This window comes from Ambystoma mexicanum, chromosome 5p (assembly GCF_040938575.1).
Source record: "Ambystoma mexicanum isolate Mex_15411 chromosome 5p, UKY_AmexF1_1, whole genome shotgun sequence".
NCBI lineage: Eukaryota > Metazoa > Chordata > Amphibia > Caudata > Ambystomatidae > Ambystoma > Ambystoma mexicanum.
Genome location: NC_090930.1, coordinates 781,225,884 through 781,244,628, shown reverse-complemented (window position 1 = coordinate 781,244,628; position 18,745 = coordinate 781,225,884).

The window sequence follows — 18,745 nt, the reverse complement described above, 5'->3', positions numbered from 1 at the left end:
GCTTTTTCCAACCTCATCTTACCTATCTCTGTCTCTCTCCCTCTCGGGTGGACTGAAGCAAAGTGAAGGGAGAGAATTGTTCTAGGGGAGTATAATTAAGCAGGGGTAAAAGGGGTGTTAGGGACAGTGAAGTACAATTTATGTTGTCTATGTTTCCTGTTGTATGTGAAATTCATTAAGTGTTGGTCTCTTTGTGGAAAACATTGTCTTTTTGTGCATGAACATCAATGAATAGATCTGACATTGCATGGAAAGAGTTGTACTTATGTTGATGCAATTTAAACATATTGAAAAGTAAGTGAACAGTTCCTTTCATTTGAGAAGGATTGCATAGCGCATTGAGTTGGTCATACAAGAAGTGTATGAGATTAGATAAGAATTGGCAGTTGAATTACACTGGTAGTAAGGCACAATGGGCGCAGAGACGCCCCTCGCCCATATTTGTATGACTCTGTCAGTGTATGCAGAAAAGATTAATAAATACCACGACCAGTGGGTCATGGAGTTGAAGGGAGAAGGATTGCCCCAAGTTTGGCCGCAGGGAGGGTCCTTTGATAAAGAAATACTAGATGTGGTTGCCACCTGCCTGTCCATTAAATATAAAGGGAAACAGTTGCAAAACAGGAGAGAGATATTGGACTTGTGGTGCCTGTTTGAGGAAGTGCCCCCTGAGAAAATAAGAGTGAGTAATGCATCTCCCCTGACAACAACTGGCAGTGAAGGGCCAATCACAAAGAATGAGAAGACGATAGAGGTCACACGCGTATATCCCTTATTGTCAAAGCCAGTGCCTGCAGAAGGATATAGTGACCGTGTATATGTAGCACAACCCACAGCGCCTCCTATAGTTAAGCCATACACCACAGCACCACCCCCGTATGAGAGCCAAGGGGCAATAGGACAGGTGGATACCCCTACAATCGATATTGAAAAGCTCACACAGGATTTAGACTCACAACTAACAATGGCTCGAACTGAGTTGTCCCACCTAAGGGCCATGGGAGAACGAGGGGGGGGTCACTCACCCCCCGGGTAGAACGTGATGAGACTCCCCTGCCAAGTGTAGGGACAGGGGAAGATGGATGGAAGAAGAGAGAGATGCTATTTCGAATAAATGACACCCCCACGCAAATCATAGAAATAAACACAGCTGACAGTGAACGCGAGGTGGAAGAGGCAGGGGTGGCGTCAGACAGGGAGGAGGAATATTGGAGTGCCTTAGAGGAGCAGGAAGAAGAAGGAAGAAGGCTGGAAATTGCCACTGGTGGGCTAAATTTGGGGGGGGCTGTCCCCAATGGAAGAATGGAGAGGAGGCTAAGGAACAGAACAGGGTGCATGGCTGTGATCAGGAAGAAAGGGAAGAAAGTGAGTACCAAAAGGGGGGGGAAATTACAGCTGCAACTAATACACAGGGGGACAGGGAGGCCAAATGACATACCATGGGCTCAAATGGACAAGGCCAACTTACTCAAACATCTACCCCCACTGTCAGGATGTGCCAGCAAGTGGATATATGCATTTGAGAAGCACATGGCAGGAGTGCCCTTGGCGGTGGGGGATGTTAAAAGCCAGCTGGTATCTGCAGTGGGAGACCAAGCCAACTGGGTCTGGGCGAAGGAGGGGTTACCCGGAAGATTGTGACCGCCATTATGGGGCCTCATTCAACACAGTGCGAGCATGTGTATGGGATGCATTGAGAGAAACATTCCCATACACTCCAGATTTAAAGTCAGTAATGGAGTTAACAATGAGTGATGAGGAAGATGCGATGTCTTTCATTCTCCGGGTGCAGGACATGTGGAGAGCGGAAACGGGTATGGCCTTGGACCAATCAACGTCCCTGTTCTATTTCATTATAAAAAAGGGGGCTCCCAAAGTAAGTACAGAAGGCCCTTGATAAAATAGCTTGGATAGAAGCCAAGGGGTGGCCTGAAATTCAAAGCATCATAGTGCACCACTGTAAAAGGATCAAAGAGAAGGAAAAGGAGATAGCTCAGCGGAAGTTGGCAGATGAAGCTAAATTAGTGCAAAGTAAACTGGTGAAGGTCAGTGCAGTAGCATGAACCAGCACGGCAGGAAGGGAGCGGGAGGAGGAAGACAGACAGATGGGAATATCAATGCATATGGTGGCAAATTGGACAGGTAACAGCCAGGATCAATGGTCAGGGGAAAATCAGTATGAGGGACCACCGTGGCCATTGATAGGGGTCGGGGCAATAGAGGAGGATTCAGTGGATCAAAGGGAGGGTGTGCAGGGTATGGAGGGCCCCGAGGGGGAATGCAAGGACAGTGTTGGAATTGTGGGAGGTGGGTACATTTTATGAGAGAATGTCAAAGCAGGCTCAATAAATCATATCCAAATGAACACCAGCTCGGACACTCCCACCCAGGAAGCCCCTACGGGCTACCGACGGGCAGGAATAGACAAGACAACCAGCCTGACCCAACATACATGAATGAGCATCCAATGCCCCCACAAAATACATCTCCATACCCCCAGTGCCATGACAGTATTACCCCCATGCGTAATAACTTTTATGCTACCACCGCAAATGGTGCGCCAACACTGTGCAGGGGGACAACAATGGTGAAAGGAAATGTTTTTGATGTTGATGAACTCCCATGGCATTCAGCATAGGACAGCCCACAGGGAACACTTGCGTGTCCAGTACTGTCGACGACCCTTAACGCAGCAGAGGAACCACTGGTGGGGGCGGCGATAGGAAACAAACCATTAATTTCCATGGTGGATTCGGGAGCGGAAAAATCATGCCTTAAGGAAGGCAGGTTCCTGCTTTCTAATCGGACTTTGGAAATGCAGGGGTTCTCTGGGGCGGTGTTCGAGGTTCCATACACTGAAGAGCTAGACATAACGGTGGGGGAAAAACTGTACGCGCACCCCTGCTGTATTACGAAGAGTCACCCATTAATTTGCTGGGAAGGGATCTTCTCAGCAAGCTCAACATGACCATATTATTCACTGACAGAGGAATAGTGTGCTCCACACCAGGCATATGTGCAATCTGCGCCATGCTAGTGATACACACTCAAGCGAATTTCCCACAAACACGCGGCATACCTGTAAATCCAGATATGTTCCTACAAGGATTGAGGATACTAGTGAGAGTGGTACCAGAATTGAAAAGTGAAAAATGGAGGGTGCCTTCAGAATTCATTTTCTGCCCAATTGCAGACCCAGAAATAGTGACAGGGTCCATAGTATCCCTAGATATACATGCAGTACAAGTGTCATCCCAAAGAATAACAGTAATAACATTGGATATGCAGGGATGCCAGTGGAGAACAGTGCTGTGCATTGACACCAATAAGGCCCTGCGAGACCTGACAAATGAGGAACTTTTTTCTGACACAGAATACGATGGGGAAATAGTGATGGAGATTGCAATCCCCTGTGATCTCATGATCCAAGGAAGAGAGGTGCCACTACCTCTTGTAGCAGTGATCAAAGCACCAGTAGCATACTTTGCGGAAGACATGTCCCAAGTACCAAAGCGGCTGTGGACCACAGGCCCACATGATGTAGGGTTACTACACAAAGTGACACTAGTAAAGATCAAGCTCAAACCCAGGGCCATTTTACCCCAGGTAAAACAATACTCCCTATCTAGGGAAGTTGAGGAAGGAATAAAAGACACAATTTATGCACTAATAATGCAGGGAATAATAGTGCCATATAACTCGCCCTGCAACACTTGCATTTACCTGATCAAAAAAGCAAAGGGAGGGGCGTGGAGGATGATCCAGGACCTATGCCCCCTCAATGACGTAGTACAGAAGGAGTTCCCTCTTGTCCCAAATCCTGCTTCAATCCTATGCAGTTTCCCAACAGAGGCCACTCATTTCACGGTAGTGGACCTAAAAAACGTCTTCTTCTCAATTCCACGTGATCAAGGTTCATGGTACCTGACAGCATCCACGCGGGGGGGGGTAAGATATGAGCACTGCAGATTACCCCAAGGGTACTGCGAAATCCTCATTATTTTCAGCAGTATAATGCATGAAGATCTTGCAAGCATACACACAACAAGTCCCATAATTCAGTACGTAGACGATTTGTTAGTCTGCGGGAGGGATGAAAAAGAGTGCAGAGAGGACTCCATTACCCTGTTAACACATCTTGCACAGAAAGGGTACAAGGTAGACAAGCAAAAACTGCAATACTGCTTGACCGAAGTGCTATACTTAGGTCAGTTGATAGCTAAAGATGGTAAGAGTTCATACCTGACAGAGCAGCATCAATAAAAGCAGTAAAAGAGTCAACACAGTAAAAGAGATGCAAAAGTTTCTCGGAATGTGTAACTACTGCCGAACCTTGATACTGGATTATGCAGTATACACAAAACCCCTGTTACAGGCACTCAAGGAAGCACAGCAGGAAAACACCCATTTACAATGGACACAGGAAATGCGCACAACTTTTGACACACTCAAAGAACTGATATCTACTGCCCCAGTTCTCGTGACCCCCAACTATGAGCAGGAGTTTTATCTATTCTCACATTGCAATGGCACACTCATGACAGCTGTACTGACACAAAAGTCTTCCCTGGGTCACAAGCCCCTGGGATTTTACAGTGGAACACTAGATGCAGTTATGCAGGGACATTTTGCTTGTGAACAGGCTCTCGTAGCTGCCGCGTTCACAATAGAAAAAAGTTCTACAATCGTGATGGTATGCTCTGTCACGTTATACGTAGAACACGCCCTGTTTGTCATCCTTGAAAGATCGAAAAGCACACTGACTACCCAAAGGGCCACAGCATATGAGTTGATTATTTCTAGTACTAACATTCATATTGTGCGGTGTAAGAGCGTAAACCCAGCCACATTTATCACAGAATCTTGCACAGTAGAAGACATGCAACAGCACGACTGCACCACATACACGGGAGGTGATGATGACCTGCCTCCAGAGCACATGAAAATGCACAATCAGAAGGGGACATTTACTTCGTAGACGTGTCTGCCTCCATAAATTGTGAAACGGGAGAAAAGCACGTAGGAGCAGCAGTAGTTCGGGTGGAGGACGGGGAATTTGCAGTAATTGTGCAGAAAAGATTACCACCGCATTTCTCAGCCCAATTGACAGAACTGGTAGCACTCATAGACGCGTTGCACACCACAAAGGGGTGCATAGGCACCATCTATACGGATTCTGCCCATATGGTAACAACAGTACATGGAGGGTTGGCAACATGGGGGAGGAGAGGGTTACGAAGGGCGGACGGGTCCCCAGTTCAGCACGCAGCACTGCTAGGGGAATTAAGCGATGCATTAAAAGAACCTACACTTGTAGCAGTCGTGAAATGTCAGGCCCATATGTGAGGTGATGATGTGATGATATCATCTCATTGGGAAACGCAGCAGCGGACACTGCCGCGAAGCAAGCCTCCTATTTGCCAAACCCCCCAACAGGTGTGTACATACTACAACAGGCAATAGAGGAAACACAACCAGAAGGCTTCAACTCTTTACCAGTCTCTCAAATCATTGAGCATCAACAAGATGCACCCAGTGAGGAGAAGGAGACGTGGGTAAAAAGGGGATGCAGCCAGTCGTCCACTGACCTATTATGGAGACGGAATAACACTGGCAAGGTAGTAATGCCAGCAAAATTGTTAGAGGTTGCATTCAAACAATTGCACTTCCCAGCTCACAATGCAAAGCAGCACATTATTGCAGACATACAGGAAAATTGGTTTGCCTCCGGAGTACAGGAACACGTGAAAAAACTAATAATAGAATGCATCAGATGCCAAACATACAACTCCGGCATGATGTTACGAACTCTCAGAGGGACATTGCCAAAACCCAAAAGGCCCTTCAGAGAACTGCATATAGATTATGCAGACATGGGAGAGTGGTGTAACGGGGCTCGATACTTGATTGTTTTTCTCCTGGTGGGTGGAAGCAGGCCCTTATGCTCACCCAGATGCACGGTGCGCCACTAAATTCTTGGTGAGAGAGGTGTTTCCCCGCTGGTGCATCTGCGACGTCATACGTTCCGACAGCGGAACACACTTTGTGAATGACATGTTTAAGCATATCACTGCGATGCTAGGCATAACCCACAAGCTCTGTACGATTTATCATCCACAATCAAATGGTTTGTGGAGAAAATGAACGGACTGCTCAAGAGTAGATTGTCAAAACTGTGTCATAACTCAAGAAGTACTGGGTGTACTGTTTACCCCTGTCTCTTTTTCAAATGAGAAACCAACCTAGCAAGGACCACCACCTGTCACCCCATGAAATTGTGACAGGTAGGAGGATGCACACAGCCCACTCACCCTTGCGCAGGCAACCAGACGCACGCCAAAGTGCTACAGTTTTAGGAGAAGAATTTCATGAGTATCTTAGAAACTTAACAAGAGTGGCACAAGCCATAGCGAAACAAATAGCATCACCATTCACACAGTAAAACACAACTGATACATCAACCCCAGCCAGAGAGAGCCCAGACTGCCAGTTGATGACAGGTGACATGGTATACGTGAGGAGTTTTGTGCGGAGATGGAATGGGCCAAGGTTGCATGGTCTGTACAAAGTAGTATACTGCACGCATACAGCAGTTAAGGTACATGGCCTGAAGTATTGGGTACATTTGACAGATGTTCGTAAAGCTTATGGGAGCACAAACTGTGTAGGTCACGAAGGTAACAGGGACGAGCATAGCACAAAAACGTAGAATATGGGATCGCAGAAATATAAGAACGGGTGGCAGGGATGAAATAAGAACACATAACGGATAAATAAAGATGTGTAAATAGATGTATAGATGTATAGCATCACCAAGCATTAGTAATATGTGTGACAAGATGAAATCTCTCTCCACTTTTCCTTTCTGATTACACAGTTGAAAATGTGCGTGATAATAAAGTTTTTCTTCCTCAGTAGTGAATCCAACTGACAGTGCTTTGCCTCCCTCGGTTCCCCTCTCCCAAACTTGAGGTATGGGGGAGAGAGACAGAAGGATGCAAAAAGGAAAAAATAACGATGAAAATAATACTCACCTATGTAACAAATGAACAGTAAATGTGAATCAGAGAAGCTGAATTTAATTCGCTAAGTGAACGACATGTAAAACACGAAGGATTAATATAGACAAATTAACAACTGCTCATATTTCATTTATTAAGAGCTACAATGGGCATGGATGAGGCCCCAGCCGCAGCAAGTGATAGTGTAGATAGGAGTAGACGAAGGAGATATGTTTATCCTAGTTATTCATATGAGTGTGTGCAGTAGTATTCTTCTCAGCATTGTTTGGCCTGTTTCTGTATTGGGTCATTGCATATATTTCAATCAATGTTGGCCAGGGGGGTGTGGGCATAGACACCATCAAGAAAGGGACCCACCTAATTTGGGATGGCGCCAAGTTAATATTGGAACAAGAAGGTTGGGCAAAAAAAAGCCAAGTGGGACACTGCGCTTGCAGTCTTGGTTAGTGTTAGATGGAGGGCAGCAGGTGACTGGGTTGTGTGGGTATATTGCCCATATACACCACTGTGAGGTAAAGTTAAGGAGGAGTGTTTCCAGTCTCACTGCGCCAACACATACAAATTTAAGACACTGCTTGGTTTGCAGTTTTATTAGGTGAGTATGGTACAGCCTAACACGTGTTTCGAGCAACACTGCTCTTCCTCTGAGGCTTGTACATCAAAATTAAAATTAAATTAAATATTGGTCAACAATATAAGGGGTTGTAAAGGTAACAAAATAAATAACGAGAAAAACATAGAAATAAATGCAAAGCAACCATAAAGTGCAAATTCATGGATTTCAAAATTTAAGAAGTACCATGGGGCAGTAGGGGTGATATAACCCCCAATTTTTAAGATAAGTAGGTCACATTTATGCCCCCATTAGTTAAGAGGCGTGAGTAAAATTATATAAGGCAAAAACGTTTTAAGTCCAAAAGTAGCAGAAAACATTATACCATGCAATGCATATGGAATTAATACATTATTGGGTGATCCCACAGATCCATTTGTATACATTTAGCATTGTCAACCAGATAATAAGGAAACCCACCGTGTTAATATGGTGGGTTCAGATTGCATAAACAGTTTGGAAACAAGGTTGTAGAGTTGAGAAGGAGCGGAGAAAAAGAGAGAGACAAAACAATGGGAAAACTGTTAGTGCATAATTGCAGTGTATTCACAGTGGCCAAAAAATGTAAGGTTTAATTTAATTTAAAAAAACTAAATATAAGGTACCTTGGATTGATTGTTGAACATACGTGATTACGTGTTGTAGTTGTACTGAAGGTACAAACCTAAAGTAAATGATATTGATTATGGCATTGGTCGTAATTAATCAATTTGGAGTTGCTAAATTATGCAATTTAAAATAATTATGGCATACCTTGTTATATTCCTCGCAATTGCGGAAAGCTACCCAGTTAATATATCCGACTGTAGATGTAACAAAACAGTTGATCCGAATAAGCATTCCATTGGAGCAAAGCCGTAAAAGAAAGAGAGGTAAATCATTAGGTTAGAGCGCTAGCCGTTTGTCTAATTATAGACAGGTGGGCATGCGAACACATATTGAAGGGTGTTCTAGGGACCGGCGACAGTTACTTACCCCGGTGGTCCTGACTGAACGATCTATTCCCCACGCATGCGCTGTGTGAACTGTTGTTTTTATTGACCTGCTTATCGCTGTATACTCCAAAATGGTCGAACCCCATCTAAACTCATGTCGGCCATTTTGGAAGGGTTAAAATACTGTTACTTTCAATTGGAAAAATGGTAAAGAGACGCCTCGCGCGAAATAGTGCATGATATTTTCAAAACCTAATATATTGAAACTCATTTAAGCAATTGTCCAACTGAAAGTTATGGAGAAATAACAGAATTCTAAATGGTGTTCCAATAAAAATCTCAGGTTGCCATGGAGACCAAATACATCTCTCCAATATGGTGATGTAAAGTGTTATAGAGGGCCAAATTGATAAATTATGATTGGCAACTATATGTATACCTTGAGATATAAATGCATTGAGCAGCTAAGAGGTAAATTACAACTCTTGGCAAGGGTGATAAGACGGACTCGCTCTCTACTAAATTGATGGATTCCGGGAATTGTTTGTCTAAAACTGTTTGCCCACTCCTAAACCTTGTGCACAGCGATTGCTAAAATTTCATATAGTCATGGGATAAGACTAAGTTAAATAATGTTATGTGAAAGACACGAACACAATTGGATATAGAACCAGACCAGGAAAGACAATAGGAGGAGAAACTTGAAACTAAATTAGGCCATAATAGAAGGGCTTTCGATATAGTCTGAGCAAATTAAATGAAACATTATTATAGAAAAACTGAAAGTTCATGGTCCGTGTTCAGACCCTCAATTACTGTTCTGTATTGGCATATGAGGCGTGCTTCCAATCGGCGGAGAATCAGAGTGAGGTTACCGCCTCTTTGTGGTAATGTCACTTTTGCAAGCCCTACAAATCTAATGTTTTGTTTGAGATCAAGCTGATGGAATTTCTGCCAATGTGATGCTAGCGGGAATTTGGCATCCTGGCTAGCAATGGTCGACAGATGTTCACGAATTCTGGTTTTGAGGGGCCTGATCGTACTCCCAATATATTTCTTACCACAGACACAAATGATGCAGTAGACCGTGTATTTGGTATTACAATTAATGAATGACTCAATCCGATGTGTTTGCCCAGGATTAAACAAAACATTATTAGTTTCTAATGTATATGGGCACATGGAACAGCTGCCACATTTGTGAAAGCCTTTGAATTTGTCTTGGTTGAGCCATGTTGTTTGGCGATCTTCATTAGGCATGAATGATGGGCTGAGTAAATTTTTTAGAGTCCTTCCTTTACTAAAAGTAAAATTAGGAAATGGGTCAATCCAGTTACTGATATCCGTATCCAATTGCAGTAAGTGCCAATGTCTCTTCATGATAGAGTATAGTACGTGACTATCCGAATTATATCGAGTAATCAGTCGAATCTTGTCTGGACCTTGTCGATGATTCATTTGTTTGGGATGGAGTAAGGTATCTCTCTCTAACAAGCTGACTTGACGGGCTGTGGCAACTATTTTAGGTTGGTAGTAACCCCTTTGTAAAAATCTATTTTGTATTGATTGACTTTCAAGATAATATTCATTCAACGTTGTACAATTCCGACGTGCTCTAATCAGTTCTCCCTTAGGTATGTTTGAAATCACATGTTTTTTGTGACAACTGTCAGCATGCAGAATTGAATTAACTGCAGTAGTTTTCCTGAAGGTTTTGGTTGTGAAGCCACAGTCCGAAATGCAGATAGTGAGATCCAGGAAATCAATAGTAGTGGCGCTGGAAGAGTGAGTGAATTGTATGCCCCATGCGTTTGAATTAAGCATATTCACAAAAGCCTCGAGTTGTTCTAAGTTACCTGTCCAAAGCATAAATACATCATCTATATAACGCTTCCAAAGGTAAATAAATGAGGTGTAGGCATGTGTGCAGAACACAAATTGCTGTTCAAAATTATGCATAAAGATATTGGCTAATGCTGGGGCGAAGCTAGCGCCCATAGCAATCCCAATGAGTTGTTTGAAATACACATCATTGAAGAGGAACACATTGTTCTCCAAAGCAAACATAATAAATTGCTTAAGCATTTCAATATGCACATAGTAAGATGCTGAGGTATTACGGAAAATGTATTCCACACTTTGAATAGCCATATCGTGTTTAATCGATGTATATAATGATTTGACATCTAATGTCACCATCAATAAATTTTGTTGAAAAGGTAAGTCATTTAGGATTTGTAGGACATGCATTGTGTCTCTAATATATGCCGTGGTGGTGAGCATGGCAGGTAACAAACATTGATTGATATATAGCGCAAGGGGTTCCAAAACACCTCCTCTTCCACTCACTATTGGTCTGCCATCGGGTATACTAGTATACCTTTTGTGTAGTTTAGGCAGAAAGTAAATGGTTGGCATGGTTGGACCGTCTGAAATTAAAAATTGTCGTTCAGTGTCTGATAGTACTCCTTTCTTGTGCCACTCTAAGATCATTTTGTTGATCTCTAATTGAATTTGACGAATAGGATTAGATGGTAGCTGTAGATAGCAGCCTGCCTGATTAAGGTGAGCAAGTCCCATGGTGATGTAATCTACCTTGTTCATTATCACTACGTTTCCGCCTTTATCTGCTTCCTTAATGATGAGGTCCTTATTGTCTGCCAGTTCCCGGAGAGCGGCACGTTCCGCTAGATTTAGATTCTGTTTCGATTTATTCTTGAAAGAAATAGTTTGTTTGTCAATCGTAGAATGGATATCTTTGATTACTGCTTGATGAAAGGTGTCAATAATGTTATCTTGAGCAAATGTAGGTGTGAATTTAGATTTCGAACTAAGTTCTTTAATCGACAGATTCTGTTGATCTATGTCTAGTTCATTTAAAATATTAGAAATTGTTGATTCTGACTGTATGTCTGCATCTTCCAGGGTCATAAGTATATGGGTATTGAGCATTGTTTGGAGCGTGATGTCTGATGGAACTGGTGCTGATGTTTGAGGTTTGAAGATTTTGATCTGAGTGGCAAAGAATTTTTTAAGTTTAAGTTTGCGAATAAACTTAAAAATGTCAATTTGAATATCCACAAAGTTATTGAGCCCGGATGGTGCAAAAGACAAACCTTTATTGAGCACAGCATGTTCAGCAGTAGAGAGACAATGCTTACTCAAATTACAAACAAGATTCAGCGGTTCTGGTTCATCAATTGTTGTTGATGATAGGCTCTTGTCATCCTGCGTGGCACGGCAGGGGCGTTTCCGCCGGGGTTGATTGCCACCCCTGGTGCCCCTTGTGGTATGTTTGGGATTGGCATATTGGCAGCGATAGGTGTTTGGAATCGAACTGATTTTCTGTTGTTTGCGGTGGCCAGAAGTGCTTGTCGATTTCCCTTTTTGTACCGTTTGATTTGCTCTAAAAAAGCGTTAGCGATAGTGGGGTCTACACCTACCAACCTAAATATGATCAAGTGTCCAGATCCAGATCCAATAGTGTAGCGTCATCTGCTGTCAGTTCGGATCCGGACAGCGAAACAGAGACCTCAGTACCCATCAATGTACCCAAGGAACAAAGCGTAATTAACAACGCAGATATCGAGCTTTATGAAGACCAATCTGAAGATCTAACAGAAGAAGTTAACTCGTCACGACCCCCCACTATCGCTAACGCTTTTTTAGAGCAAATCAAACGGTACAAAAAGGGAAATCGACAAGCACTTCTGGCCACCGCAAACAACAGAAAATCAGTTCGATTCCAAACACCTATCGCTGCCAATATGCCAATCCCAAACATACCACAAGGGGCACCAGGGGTGGCAATCAACCCCGGCGGAAACGCCCCTGCCGTGCCACGCAGGATGACAAGAGCCTATCATCAACAACAATTGATGAACCAGAACCGCTGAATCTTGTTTGTAATTTGAGTAAGCATTGTCTCTCTACTGCTGAACATGCTGTGCTCAATAAAGGTTTGTCTTTTGCACCATCCGGGCTCAATAACTTTGTGGATATTCAAATTGACATTTTTAAGTTTATTCGCAAACTTAAACTTAAAAAATTCTTTGCCACTCAGATCAAAATCTTCAAACCTCAAACATCAGCACCAGTTCCATCAGACATCACGCTCCAAACAATGCTCAATACCCATATACTTATGACCCTGGAAGATGCAGACATACAGTCAGAATCAACAATTTCTAATATTTTAAATGAACTAGACATAGATCAACAGAATCTGTCGATTAAAGAACTTAGTTCGAAATCTAAATTCACACCTACATTTGCTCAAGATAACATTATTGACACCTTTCATCAAGCAGTAATCAAAGATATCCATTCTACGATTGACAAACAAACTATTTCTTTCAAGAATAAATCGAAACAGAATCTAAATCTAGCGGAACGTGCCGCTCTCCGGGAACTGGCAGACAATAAGGACCTCATCATTAAGGAAGCAGATAAAGGCGGAAACGTAGTGATAATGAACAAGGTAGATTACATCACCATGGGACTTGCTCACCTTAATCAGGCAGGCTGCTATCTACAGCTACCATCTAATCCTATTCGTCAAATTCAATTAGAGATCAACAAAATGATCTTAGAGTGGCACAAGAAAGGAGTACTATCAGACACTGAACGACAATTTTTAATTTCAGACGGTCCAACCATGCCAACCATTTACTTTCTGCCTAAACTACACAAAAGGTATACTAGTATACCCGATGGCAGACCAATAGTGAGTGGAAGAGGAGGTGTTTTGGAACCCCTTGCGCTATATATCAATCAATGTTTGTTACCTGCCATGCTCACCACCACGGCATATATTAGAGACACAATGCATGTCCTACAAATCCTAAATGACTTACCTTTTCAACAAAATTTATTGATGGTGACATTAGATGTCAAATCATTATATACATCGATTAAACACGATATGGCTATTCAAAGTGTGGAATACATTTTCCGTAATACCTCAGCATCTTACTATGTGCATATTGAAATGCTTAAGCAATTTATTATGTTTGCTTTGGAGAACAATGTGTTCCTCTTCAATGATGTGTATTTCAAACAACTCATTGGGATTGCTATGGGCGCTAGCTTCGCCCCAGCATTAGCCAATATCTTTATGCATAATTTTGAACAGCAATTTGTGTTCTGCACACATGCCTACACCTCATTTATTTACCTTTGGAAGCGTTATATAGATGATGTATTTATGCTTTGGACAGGTAACTTAGAACAACTCGAGGCTTTTGTGAATATGCTTAATTCAAACGCATGGGGCATACAATTCACTCACTCTTCCAGCGCCACTACTATTGATTTCCTGGATCTCACTATCTGCATTTCGGACTGTGGCTTCACAACCAAAACCTTCAGAAAAACTACTGCAGTTAATTCAATTCTGCATGCTGACAGTTGTCACAAAAAACATGTGATTTCAAACATACCTAAGGGAGAACTGATTAGAGCACGTCGGAATTGTACAACGTTGAATGAATATTATCTTGAAAGTCAATCAATACAAAATAGATTTTTACAAAGGGGTTACTACCAACCTAAAATAGTTGCCACAGCCCGTCAAGTCAGCTTGTTAGAGAGAGATACCTTACTCCATCCCAAACAAATGAATCATCGACAAGGTCCAGACAAGATTCGACTGATTACTCGATATAATTCGGATAGTCACGTACTATACTCTATCATGAAGAGACATTGGCACTTACTGCAATTGGATACGGATATCAGTAACTGGATTGACCCATTTCCTAATTTTACTTTTAGTAAAGGAAGGACTCTAAAAAATTTACTCAGCCCATCATTCATGCCTAATGAAGATCGCCAAACAACATGGCTCAACCAAGACAAATTCAAAGGCTTTCACAAATGTGGCAGCTGTTCCATGTGCCCATATACATTAGAAACTAATAATGTTTTGTTTAATCCTGGGCAAACACATCGGATTGAGTCATTCATTAATTGTAATACCAAATACACGGTCTACTGCATCATTTGTGTCTGTGGTAAGAAATATATTGGGAGTACGATCAGGCCCCTCAAAACCAGAATTCGTGAACATCTGTCGACCATTGCTAGCCAGGATGCCAAATTCCCGCTAGCATCACATTGGCAGAAATTCCATCAGCTTGATCTCAAACAAAACATTAGATTTGTAGGGCTTGCAAAAGTGACATTACCACAAAGAGGCGGTAACCTCACTCTGATTCTCCGCCGATTGGAAGCACGCCTCATATGCCAATACAGAACAGTAATTGAGGGTCTGAACACGGACCATGAACTTTCAGTTTTTCTATAATAATGTTTCATTTAATTTGCTCAGACTATATCGAAAGCCCTTCTATTATGGCCTAATTTAGTTTCAAGTTTCTCCTCCTATTGTCTTTCCTGGTCTGGTTCTATATCCAATTGTGTTCGTGTCTTTCACATAACATTATTTAACTTAGTCTTATCCCATGACTATATGAAATTTTAGCAATCGCTGTGCACAAGGTTTAGGAGTGGGCAAACAGTTTTAGACAAACAATTCCCGGAATCCATCAATTTAGTAGAGAGCGAGTCCGTCTTATCACCCTTGCCAAGAGTTGTAATTTACCTCTTAGCTGCTCAATGCATTTATATCTCAAGGTATACATATAGTTGCCAATCATAATTTATCAATTTGGCCCTCTATAACACTTTACATCACCATATTGGAGAGATGTATTTGGTCTCCATGGCAACCTGAGATTTTTATTGGAACACCATTTAGAATTCTGTTATTTCTCCATAACTTTCAGTTGGACAATTGCTTAAATGAGTTTCAATATATTAGGTTTTGAAAATATCATGCACTATTTCGCGCGAGGCGTCTCTTTACCATTTTTCCAATTGAAAGTAACAGTATTTTAACCCTTCCAAAATGGCCGACATGAGTTTAGATGGGGTTCGACCATTTTGGAGTATACAGCGATAAGCAGGTCAATAAAAACAACAGTTCACACAGCGCATGCGTGGGGAATAGATCGTTCAGTCAGGACCACCGGGGTAAGTAACTGTCGCCGGTCCCTAGAACACCCTTCAATATGTGTTCGCATGCCCACCTGTCTATAATTAGACAAACGGCTAGCGCTCTAACCTAATGATTTACCTCTCTTTCTTTTACGGCTTTGCTCCAATGGAATGCTTATTCGGATCAACTGTTTTGTTACATCTACAGTCGGATATATTAACTGGGTAGCTTTCCGCAATTGCGAGGAATATAACAAGGTATGCCATAATTATTTTAAATTGCATAATTTAGCAACTCCAAATTGATTAATTACGACCAATGCCATAATCAATATCATTTACTTTAGGTTTGTACCTTCAGTACAACTACAACACGTAATCACGTATGTTCAACAATCAATCCAAGGTACCTTATATTTAGTTTTTTTAAATTAAATTAAACCTTACATTTTTTGGCCACTGTGAATACACTGCAATTATGCACTAACAGTTTTCCCATTGTTTTGTCTCTCTCTTTTTCTCCGCTCCTTCTCAACTCTACAACCTTGTTTCCAAACTGTTTATGCAATCTGAACCCACCATATTAACACGGTGGGTTTCCTTATTATCTGGTTGACAATGCTAAATGTATACAAATGGATCTGTGGGATCACCCAATAATGTATTAATTCCATATGCATTGCATGGTATAATGTTTTCTGCTACTTTTGGACTTAAAACGTTTTTGCCTTATATAATTTTACTCACGCCTCTTAACTAATGGGGGCATAAATGTGACCTACTTATCTTAAAAATTGGGGGTTATATCACCCCTACTGCCCCATGGTACTTCTTAAATTTTGAAATCCATGAATTTGCACTTTATGGTTGCTTTGCATTTATTTCTATGTTTTTCTCGTTATTTATTTTGTTACCTTTACAACCCCTTATATTGTTGACCAATATTTAATTTAATTTTAATTTTGATGTACAAGCCTCAGAGGAAGAGCAGTGTTGCTCGAAACACGTGTTAGGCTGTACCATACTCACCTAATAAAACTGCAAACCAAGCAGTGTCTTAAATTTGTATGTGTTGGCGCAGTGAGACTGGAAACACTCCTCCAAGTTAATATTGCCCACGGGAGCCATGAAGATGAATATAATAACACAGCAGATATTACACATATCACAACGATGCAAGCCGCCCCGCAGTCCCCACATATAAATGAATCCAACTTCAGTGTGTACACAATGAATGACAGCACCCCTTCAGAACTCACCTGGGTGCAGAATCACCCGTATCCAACAACTATGCCGGTTTCAGAAATGGCAACATCAGAAAACCCAAACACCAGAGAAGGCGGTGGTGAAGGCAAACATATGGCCAGCACTTACTACAGTTTATATACATAATAGGAGGGTAAGGGGGATGGCAGGCAGCCCAAGGAAATGAGGGAGGTGGGCTTAGGAGGAAGAAGAGGGAAACACAACAGGAAAATTGGGAAGAGCATTATAAATTGGGCTTAGACACAGTTGATGATCCCCAGCACCCCCACCAGACAAATAAATGTTACGCGGACATGATCAGCACAGCGAAACAAACAACTGAGAGCTGCTACGTATGCTCACTTATACCCCATGCCTCCGGCACGCCAAAGGTATTGCTGCCACAAGAAATCCCATTTGCAGAGGCCCAATGTCTCCTACATCTCACACTATGCCAAATAAAAAATACTTTTCAAGCACACACAGTTTCATTTGAACTTTTGCAGAAGGAGCGGACATGTTACTCGCAGCCGCAAGGAGTGATTTGTGTGAAAGAGGCTTTTCTGGTAATCAAGGGGACATTGCACATGGACAATAAATGCCAAAGGGAAGAAATACTATGCAAAGCAGAATAACTGAGAGGGCTGTCTGAAGAAAAACTCTCATGGGTACAGAGAACATGCGCTTCCATATGGACTGAACACATAACAAAACTCACTTGGGTTACTGCCATCGAGAAACCTTTGAAATTGCAAAAGGACATTTCTTGCGAACTGTGCTTCCGTGGAGAAGGGAAAAAGAACGTGAGGAAAACAAAAACTGCAGCAAAACTCTCATAATACCTGACATGAAAAAGGGAACAGCTGCAATGATGGACACATACTGGGTTTGCGGCAACATGGCGTACCTGCATCTCCCGCAATCATGGAGAGGCACTGCTCCCTGGCAATGCTGCATTCTGCATTAATGGTGATCCCTCAAAGCCATATCCACGAATGAAGCACACATGTGGCGGCCCCAAAGGAACCATCACTGACGCCGCCTTAAGCAGTTCCTGTGTATGCTCTAGACGAGGAAGGTGTGCAGAATCCACTCCAAAGGAAGACATGATCCTCAAACTATGTTTCAGCCAAATCATCAGACCTCCTGGCCCAAATACTGTATCGATTCCGGTTGTTCAGCTCCATAGAGACATTTTTTGCGTCCCTTGTTCCTAGCATCCAGACAAGAGGGAATGCCAAGTGGCTCTAGATTACAAGGTGGGGGCTCATCCAGTTGGCCAACGACACTGAAGAAGGGTTTAATGTCCTCAAAGTGGAACTTAGAGCCCTGCGGTTAACGAGGATGCAGAACCGATACGTACTGGACCTATTAACAGCAATCGATAGAGGCGTTTGCCGAAAAATCGGGAGCACATGTTGCACATTTGTACCTTCTGCAGACGCTGAGAACGGTTCCCTCTCACACGTGATAGCAGCGGTGCACGACCTCAGAGAGTGGATGAAGGACGAAGGAGGGGCGCAGCCCAGCACCTGGTTCGATAATCTTTTTTCCTGGGTCCCTTCCTGGTTAGGAATGACAGTGAAACTCCTTGTACCACTCATCGTCTTTTTGCTCCTCATTTTTTGTGTGTGCCAATTAGGACTCCAATGCTGTGAAAATTCAGTACCAAATGGTGCGCTGATGATGTTAACAATGGGTCATGCAAATCGAGTGGCACAAATTAGACATGAGGCGGAAGTGCAAACAGGAGACAATTCAGAGCCCCCAGGATGACTGCCATATATAACACAGGGCACAGGGTGGATAACTTATATCACACAACCATAAAGGAACCTAGAGAGTTACAATGGTACAAGGAAGTATGGGTGGACCTGGAGGACGAGGGAGGGTGTATTTATATGACCTGTACCCCAGATGAATATGCTTGA